Source organism: Cupressus sempervirens, chromosome 8 (genome assembly GCF_028749045.1).
Source record: "Cupressus sempervirens isolate cs-2001-9-10 chromosome 8, ASM2874904v1, whole genome shotgun sequence".
NCBI classification, from domain to species: Eukaryota; Viridiplantae; Streptophyta; class Pinopsida; order Cupressales; family Cupressaceae; genus Cupressus; species Cupressus sempervirens.
In genome coordinates, this window is record NC_143125.1 from 755,976,152 (window position 1) to 755,985,399 (window position 9,248).

General features: G+C 31.8%; 1 pseudogene; it reads left to right on the forward strand.

Annotated features, from left to right (window-relative positions):
- Positions 1 to 8,176, forward strand: part of LOC149544630 (uncharacterized) — a 106,176-nt pseudogene extending 98,000 nt beyond the window's left edge.
- Positions 8,177 to 9,248: the final 1,072 nt, after the last annotated feature.

Below are 9,248 nucleotides of genomic sequence, written 5' to 3' on the forward strand. Positions count from 1 at the left end.
GAGAAATCCTTGTCAACTTAACTTGGACATGGATATTCTATTGGCTTCCTTGTAAGGCTTCTTAGGGATTGGGTGTTCATTGTAAAACAATTAAGAAACAAAATTTAGGGGATTTTGTGTTCTTAGTGTCATACTAATTAAGAAACAATATTTCAAAGCCAATGTATAATTGTACTTCTAAGAATATTTAAAAAAAATTAACCCAGGTGTTCTTGCTCCTAGCCTGAAACCTCTAGTAGAACAAGTATTATGTGGTGTTCTTGTACCACTTGTTGCACCTTGAATTGCATATTATTCACATATCAATCTAGAGTGCTCTATAAAATTAAAAAAATTACTTTTATGATATTTAGGTGATTAAATATATCATGTCAAAACTCATGAGGTTCATTAGATGGGGTTTGGGTAATGCTAGGAGAAAGAGATGTGGATGGGAATTGGATTGATTTGATGAATGGGAGGGCTTCAATGATGGTAGGAGATGGAAGAGGATTTATAAGAGGGGTTTAAGTAATGGTAGGAAATGGAGGAGGATCGATAAGTGGGTTGGATGAAAGAGGAATGATGAGTGTGGGAGATGGTAAGGTTTTGGCATGCTAGCAACTTCACATGATGTAAGTAGATGAAATGTCCTCATCAACTTATCTTCGACATGGATATTTTATTGGCTTCCTTGTAAAACTTCTTAGAGACTAGGTGTTCATTGTAAAACAATTATGAAACAACATTTTTGGGAACTTTGTGTCGTTAGTGTCATACTAATTAAGAAACAATATTTCAAAGCCAATGTATTATTGTACTTTTAATAATAATTTTATTTTATTTTATTTACCTTGGGTGATCTTGCTCATAGCCTCTCACCTCTAACAGAATGCATACTTTGTGGTGTTCTTGTACTGATTGTTGCACCTTGCATTTCATATTGTTTACATATTAATCTAGAGTGATCTGTAGAATAAAACAATATTTTCTTTTACAATATTTAGGTGATTAAATAATATCATGTCAAAACTCAAACAAACAAAACTGTGTCTCCTATCCATCAAAGACCATTGTCATCAAATCATTTGAGTGTGAAATCCCCACCTCTATATGAATAACAAGTATGCCCATAATGTGCACATGGATGAGATGACACCCATCCTAAGATGCCTCAATATCCATCCCATCACACATGCACTAACAACTAAAAAAAATGTTGATTAGGCCCCAAAGACTGTAATGTTGCATGTGATGATGATGCAAGTTGTAACACCCCGCTCGGGAACCCAAGAGAATTAAACCTAACATGTTACAATGTTTACTGAACTGTTTTTTTTTTTAAGTTTAAACAACATCAAGATAACATTAATGCGGAAGCAACAAGAACATACATATCAAATAGACATTGCAATTACAGATACAATTTCAATTCCTCAAGGATTCCTTTACCTTGAGTCGCATTTAATAATTTTTAAATTAATTAGTTTAAGTTCCAAGTACAATGTCTCAAGATCATAAAGAAATAACAGATACATAATCACATAAGCAAATGCATAAGTATAAACAATACAATGAAAGTACATCCAATTAATAACATCCACTGCACATGTCACAGGGTATGTGAAAATAGATACAGTACATCAGAATACATGATAACATATATACATCATTTGAAAAGAAGTCTCTAAGATAAGAAATAAGAATGATAAAGGTACATCTCCTGCAACGAACATCCAATAGCTAGCAATGTGAAGGGGGACCCAAATGGTAAGAAGGCACTACCTCCTGATCGCGTGGTTACCTAGTCAGGCTTCCACTCCCACTGTGCAGGGAAGATAATGAACGATCCACATACGACTATCAAACATAAAACATTCCTAGGCATGGAATTCCTAATAGCCAAAACTACCTCAAAGGTAACATATGCTACTCAAGAAGATAAAATAATCCAAAAGTAAGAACACTCAATCCAATACCGACACCACATAACCAAACATCATTCAAAAACCAAGTATAAACCAAATACCAAGATCACAAGATAAAGTCAACAAAAGATAATCACCTCAAGTCAAAAACCACATATCAAGAGTACATCATCCATGAATCACCAATCATCCTCAATGAAAGTAATAACCACAATAAACACAATCAATAATAAGTACACCACTAGAGGTACACACAAAATCTATAGAGGAGACTTAGGCTACATACTAGGGAGTGTCATCACATGGCTGCTTGAGTTACCCTGGACTGATCTCTTAATGGACCCCGGACCCTCAAGCATTGAGTTACCCTGGACTGGTTACTCTGAACCCTAGACCCTCAACATCACACATATGGAAACTAGAAAACCCTCTCAAGAAGACGAGGCACTCATCTCATTCCCATCCTTAGTCTATACAAGCAATCAAGGCATGGGTGGGTCAAATATCTCTAACTTATCTTTTTTAGTGTGTTTCCCCCCATAAATTTTAATTACTAGATTATCACTTATTACATAACTTGCATTAGGTTACTCTGGTACTGACCACTTTGGGTCTCAGACCCCTATGCAAGCCACTCCCAAGTCACATACCTAGACAACCTCTCCTAAGCACATAAAAACACAGTTGTGTCCCATACCACAACACCCATAAAGATCAAACTCGGTTCCTTAACAGGCAACCTGAAATAAGATGAATCTCCCATCCAAGTACACATAAAAGTTCCACAAAGTATAAACCCAATTTGAATCACAAAGCACATCATGACATCCAACCACAAAATAGTATCAAAGAAATTCCATAAAACCTGTAGTGTACGTCCTAGACTGGTCAACACCTAATTGACTCCAAAATCCAAAAGCGTAAATAATACAAGCAACATCACAGTTTCATAGTTTGGGTTTGTTTTTTTTTTTTTATAATACACAATAAGGTAAAAAGTAAAGTTTCAGTTTCCATTTCCAGTATAAGTTTCTCGGTAGATAAGAATCCAAATTTAACCCTTGCAATTAGACTCATTCTTGTTCATATAATATCATATCAAGACTTAGAAGTAATATTAATCATTTATTAAATTATTCGATTACTAAATAGAAATATTTCCCAATTCCATTAATAATTCGAATTGTTAAATAGTAAATATTATTAACAATATTAATTGCTATTTATTGTTAATTCCAAATTTGTTCTAATAATCATTTACATTAATAATTATGAATTATTTAATAATTAATAATTAATTAATAGTCAAAAATAATTGACAAGAATCTCGATTAAATGATATTTACTAAAATATTAATTAATTAATTTTTTTAAAAAAAATTAATATTTTAAACTATGAATTAAATCCTTTTTAAATAAATAACATTAATTATTTAAAAAATTAATAATAAATTTATTAAATTAAAATTATTAATAATTAATAAATTAATATTAAATAAATTCAATACAATTCAATTTAAAAAGAAATTCCATTTTAAAATTAATAAAAAATATTAATAAACATAGCTTATTTTTAAAAAGCCCGTCGGCTTTATAAAGGGCTACCGACCTTTTGAAGCCCTGTGGCAGCTCTACCGTAGCAGGCTGCTGCAGTACATAGTATTGCTACAACAGCAGTAGTAACTGCTGTGGCAGCAACTAAACTGCCAACCATAGAGGTAAGGCGGGGGTAGGGGGTGGGTAAAACCCTCCCCTCCCCATATATATATATATATTTTTAATATATAATATTTAAATCGCCCACGTCTTTTTTTTTTTTTAAATTATTATTTTTAAAATCTAAGAACTTTTTTATTATTTGATAAATTTTCATTTCATTATTTCAAACAAATTCTACAATAAAATATTATATATATCTATATATATAATAACCTTTACATTATTACTCTGATAGGAAAACTAAGTTTAACCATTCAATTTTTAATCCAAAATTTTCTTTTCATTGCAAACTTTTTTCCCAAATTAATTTTCGTTCTTAAAATCTATTGAGAGAGGACGTTTATCTTTTAAATCTCAAGCTTGATTTCAATATCCAATAGATTCTCGTATTTAATTAATTTCTTATTCAAATACAATCCTTTAAAAATAAACTCAACGAAGTATCCATCTAAGCCATGTATAGATATTTCTCAAACAAGAACAATATTGCATACCAGAAAAATAACACATGCAAAAGACACAGAGCAGATAGAAACTTGAAAAGCGAAAAACTACTATACAATTAAACCACGAGATCCTACCTGGGTCTGATGCTAACCTCTGACAACTAGATACAAATTCCTACAACAAGCAAAATCTTTCAAGCCACGTAAAATTCTTTTCTTTCCAAACCCTTCAAGTTGCCCTTCATAAACCTGTGTGTGCCCTGAAAACTTGTGTCCCCAATAATGACTCGAAAACCCTCTAATATAGAATCTAATTACCTTTAGGGTTTCTGTCACTACCACTCTAAAATTATAATTATTTTATTTAATTAATTCATTCATGCACAATTAATTTTCTTTTTAATTAAGATATTCTTTTATAATTCCTTTCATGCACGTTGAGTGAATCATTAAATTACTTTATTTAACTATCCACTTTACTTTACTTAAATTAATTTATTAACTTTTAAAATCTCATGCGCACTATAGTAAAATATCTTAATCAAGTTTACATATTTTATCTTTTAAATTAATCTCTTATATTTAAACTCATTCATGCGAACTTAAATCCTTTTTCATAATTTAATATCTTTTCACTTTTAATTTCATTTTTAGAAATGTAATTGATAAAATATTTATTAACTTAAATAACAATAATATTTAGCATTTATTTAAAAATGCACTCTAAATATTTTATTATTAAATTAAATAAATATTATCACGTTCTAACTTTAATCTTATAGCTTTTATCTTCGAATCCAATTCTTTATATTTAATTAATTTCTCAATTAATTAAATATAATTAAATATTCATAATATCATAATAATTTTCCATTAAATTAAATTATTAATTTAATCTATTAATTAGACTTAATTAATAGAAATTCATCAAAGACTCACAAAACAACATACACACAAAATACACATGGGTTTTAAAAAGGTAGACAGTCTGTTACGAGTCCTCCTTGCAGGACAAGTATTATAGGCTTATGGCTAGGATTGGACCTGATAATTATCTTCCCATTCTCACCATTTGAGTATTTGTAATAGGGCACGCTCATCCTGGCAATTCAGGGAAGTCGATGCCTGGTACCTGCATCCTGCATAAAAGACGAGCATGTACATGTATATGATATATCTAAACTAAACAGACAATGGAAGGGAGTGGTTCATCGTGTAGATCCTGACTAGCAGGTGACTACGACTCCCTCCCTTAACCACATCAAACACATCAGACATAAAGATAAAATAAACATGCACACCATACACATGCAAGTATGGCGTAAGTATTGTAAAAATCACAAGTCTAACATCAAATGCGTACATATAATAATGCATCTCTATCAATACAACATAATCATCATTAAAGACATCCTGTTAACATTTTTATAAAAGAAATCACATTTACTAACTAGGGTCATTAAAATATCATCAACAACACATGAATGAAATCAACTAAGCAACAATAACTGATACATTTGTAATCCAAGACGTGAAATAATATCATAATATTGTAAATCTAGTATCTCTAAAACTAATCAATGCATAAAATCAGCCTAAAAGAATTTGACAATGATAACAGAAATGTGATCTAGGGGTCGGCACTACACAAGTGGCACAAGAAATGATGACACTGGTGGTGTAGGTGACACAAGCAGGGATGACACTAGTGTTACATGTGATGCTGATAGAGCTATTTTAGGCTATGATGACCAAGGTGTCATAGGTGATGATGATGGAGCTGTCATAGACTATGATGACCCTAAAGGTGCATCTAATGATGGTCGAGGTGTCGTAGGTGAAGGAAAACCGCCTAATTATGAGCCATGCTCAATGATAACATCTTTCAAAGATATAGCTACATGAAGAGTCTACAAATCAATAGAATCCTTTACAATTGATGGAATCACAAGATCAGGCATGATTTTTTGAGTTGTTCATCTCCTCTCTTTTTGTGTACCACCCTACAAGCCCTAGGTCTATCTTGTATAGAGCTTGGATCCCTCTACCATGGATCTCATAGATGTCAAAGTATCTTGGTTTCTCGCTAAGGATGAACTCACAATATAGCTTTCTAAAAAAAGATAGAGGTATGCCATAATTATTACATGGTGGTAGGTCAAATACCATATACCATCTACTCCAAAAACATGATCTCATCCTAGTATGAGTGCACCAATGAATAGGAAAAGTTTTGGTTGTGTGTAATAGGAAGTTGCTAGATATAGGATCAGTAAAAAGAGAACATATATTACCTTTCTTTATGTTCTTATCTTTCACTTGTTGATATGATAACCCATTGGCATAAAATGCATGACATCTATTCCTCCATGTACCCCATTTCTTAACCTCCCTAGACACCTCATTTACATTTTGGGTCATTTGTTGAAGTGTGGTCACTCGGGTTGAGTGGTGAGAAAGTGTAGATGACTGTACCCTATTGAACATTTGGGTAATGTTAGAACTATTTTATGTAAGGTGGTTTATAAGGTCCTCTTGTGTAGTAGTTAAATGATGTAATGGTATGCATAGAGGGATTATAGGTGGTAGTGGTTGTTGAACTGGAACATTGAGTGGAGAGTTTTGTGTTTGTGTCACTATGGGTGGAGGGTTTTGTATTTGTGTCATAGTGGGTGGAGTGTTTTATGGTTGTGTCACTATGGGTGGAGGGTTTGATTGTGTAGGAGGTGGTCTTTTTGCTCTCCCTCACTTTTTTGGAATCATTGATGCATCTATATTAAAAAATAAAAAACAACTACAAATTATGAAAAACATGAACAAAACTTACAAATTACAAAACCACATTACAAACTATGATGAAAAAATACATAAATGATGAAAATAATGAAGGCATACCTCATTTTTGGGTGTCATGGATGAAAATGAAAGAAAAAACCTCTTTTCCTTACAAACTTGATCGAGTTATATATTTTTCCCTTACAATCCACACTGATGCTATCATTTGAGGGTGTAAAAATGCCCTCAAATAGAGCCAATAGAAAATTATTTATGTTTTTCTTGAAACTTGATCAGGTTTTAAGAAACACAATTAAAAAATATAGAACCTAATCAGGTTTTTTAAATTATAATGGCTAGGCTTGGATACCAATCCTGGCCCACATTTCACTTTTAAATAACTTGACCATGTTATTGAAAACATAAGCGTGTTATTCATATTTTTGGATTTTTTTGTTGGGTGTCCACTTTTTTGTACACAAACATGGTGCACTCACCCAACTTTCAAAGTACTTTTCCATTTGAGTTACTTTCACTCAAGAATCTTCAGATTCCTAATTTATCTCAAAATAATATTTTAGGACATATTCCCAATAGTTTGGAGAAGTTGAATGCTATGACAGATCAAACACAAACTGACAAAGCATAGATGAGCTTAGATTACTACCCCTATGCATTTGATAGTGGGCCCATTTTTGTAATAGAGTTTGTGAATCAAGTAACACTTTGGATTAAAGGCTAATTTACTCCATACACTAAGATCATCATGCCTTCAAATTTATGGATCTTTCCTACAACAAGATGTCAAGCAGTATTCCTAAGGAAACGAGAGAGTTGAAGGGTTTAATTTCTCTCAACATTTTGAACAACAATCTCACATGCAACACTCCCAAGTCCTTGTGAAGTATGGCCCATTTAGAGTCTTTAGATCTTTCTGGAAACATGTTATTAAGAAACATTCTAGCAAATTTGGTGAAACTGACTTTTCTTTCTTTTTAAAATCTTTTATACAACGATCTCTCTAGGTTAATACCATGGGGCAAGTAGTTTGCAACATGTGAGGCTTCTTCTTATGGGGGGAACCCCAATATTCATGGTTGGCTAGTGAATTTGGGGATTGGAAAAAGAGGCAAGTAAGTTCCATCAAACAACATAGGAGCCATGCATGGAGCTATGGATGAGATGGATTGATGCTGGGATGTTTAAGTGGGGTTGTGTTTTAGAGTTGTATTTTCCAACATGATTGCAATTTTGTACTTTCAACTCAAATGGAGATACAAATGTTTTTCTTTATAGGATAGAGTAATCCAATATCTTTTTGAACATTGAGTTCATGAAGGTTTTGTACAATGCCATTCCTAAACATCATACACTAAGGAAAAAATTAAGTTTAAAAAAATAATTCAACTTTGACTATTTAACATTTTTGCCTAGGAATCAAAACTTAGTGTGTGATTTTCAAATTGTCTAGTTGTGCAAGGAATGCAGAGAATATTTCTAATAATATGTATTTTTTTCTTTCTCCTAATAGCTTTGGCTACCCCTTGTGCAACTATTATGTTTTTTGGTGTCGTAATGTTGAGTAGGGAACATTGACATTCTTTCTATAATGAATAGCTCATAGGAAGTCTTATGCCAAGTTTTCTACTCTTGATATTTTTACATATATTTAATATTTTAAAGGAATTTGTTAAAGAGGTATTTATTTGTTTTACTAAGATGATCAAATTCTATAAATTATTCTATATATTTTCACAAATTTTTTAAAGGAAAAAGAATCAACTTTTTATAGAAGAAGTAAAATTGTAACACTCTACCTACACCATTTTTAGTTATAATACATTAAATAGAGGTACAAATATTACTCAATTTGTTCAAATATCATCCTTGCATCAATATGCTTTTATACAAGTAAAAGCTCCAAAAATTTATCAATTTCTCTATTGAATTGAATGAGTACAATATTCCTAAATGCATGAATGATCCTTAAAAGTATAATTTTTGTATTATAGGTTGCTAGTGTCTTAGAGATATGACTTGAAGATCTCATTTTATTGCTTCCAATTTTTCTCCACTTAGATTATTTTTAAGGTCTAAATATTGACATTAAGTCAGGTTTGTTATTAGTGACAACACTTATTCAAATTCTATATGATTACCAAGCTCATTGAACAGTCTACAATGTTTTCCATGTAATTCAATAGCCACCAAGATTTACAGTTCCTATCGAGTAGTTCAGTGGTTACCAAGCTTCACAATTTCTACTGAGCCATCAGTTCATGTGAAGTGAATTTAGTGTTAACCGAGTGATGTGATGATTAATGTTTACTGAGTACAGTCATGGTAAATGAGTAATTTAGTTTCTACCAAGTTACATAGTATCTACTGAGTCACCAATGGA